The 981-nt window shown below is 34.4% G+C and overlaps 1 protein-coding gene across 1 annotated transcript in view; it reads right to left on the bottom strand.

Annotated features, from left to right (window-relative positions):
- Positions 1-981, bottom strand: part of TMEM5 (transmembrane protein 5) — a 47,260-nt gene that overhangs the window by 4,932 nt on the left and 41,347 nt on the right. The window lies entirely within an intron of this gene.

The following is a 981-nucleotide window of genomic DNA, read 5'->3' as shown; positions in this document are numbered from 1 at the left end:
CTCTTCAGCAGGGTGTTATTCAGTCTCCATGTATTAAACTTTATTTCCTTGGTCTTCTTATTGTTGATTTCTAATTTTATGGCATTGTGGTCTGAAAATAATTTGTAGTATTTTGATGTTTGTAAATTTATGGAGGCTTGCTTTGTGACCTAACACATGGTCAATTCTGCAGAATGTTCCATGTGCACTGGAAAAGAATGTATATTGTGCTGCTTTGGGTTGAATGCTCTCTACATGTCTATGAGGTCAAGTTGGTTGATTATGCTGTTAGTTCCTCTGTAGTTTTGTTGAGTTTCTTTCTGGTTGTTCTATTCCTTTTTGAAAGTGGCGTATTAAAATCCCTCACTATAATTTCAGATTTATCTATTTCTTTCTTCAATTCTAGTAGAGTTTGCTTCATCTATCTTGGTGCTCTTAAATTTGGAGCATAGATGTTAATTATGGTAATGTTATCTTGCTCAATTAACCCTTTAATCATGAGATAGTGTCCTTCTTTATCTATTATGGTGGTTTTTGCCTTAAAGTTTATTTTATCAGAGATTAGTATTGCCACTCTGGCTTGCTTTTTATTGTTGTTAGCTTATTTTTTTCCCATCCTTTAACTTTTAGTCTGTCTTTGTCTTTGTGTATAAGGTGTGTCTCTTGCAGACAGCATATTAAAGGGTCTTGTTTTGTATCCCTTGAGCCACTCACTGTCTCTTCCCTGGTGCATTTAATCCATTGAAATTCAGTGTAATTATCGATAGGTATTGATTAACTGCTGTCATTATGTTAATTTTTTGTGGTGCTGTTTGTTCCTTTGTTCTGCATGCCTTCTTGTGCTGTGTTCATTTTTTTGTGTGCTATTTCTTGTCAGTTTCTTCTTTGTTTTAATGTTTCCATGCTGTGCTTGGATCTTCATTTTCATAGCAAGTTGTGAAGTATTAGTTTTCTTTGGGGTTATTGTTCTGCTTGGATCTTCATTTTCATAGCAAGTTGTGA

Source organism: Chrysochloris asiatica, unplaced genomic scaffold (assembly GCF_000296735.1).
Source record: "Chrysochloris asiatica unplaced genomic scaffold, ChrAsi1.0 scaffold00033, whole genome shotgun sequence".
Classification (NCBI taxonomy): domain Eukaryota; kingdom Metazoa; phylum Chordata; class Mammalia; order Afrosoricida; family Chrysochloridae; genus Chrysochloris; species Chrysochloris asiatica.
The sequence above is the reverse complement of the archived record's forward strand: the minus strand, read 5'-3'. Positions and strand labels throughout refer to the sequence as shown.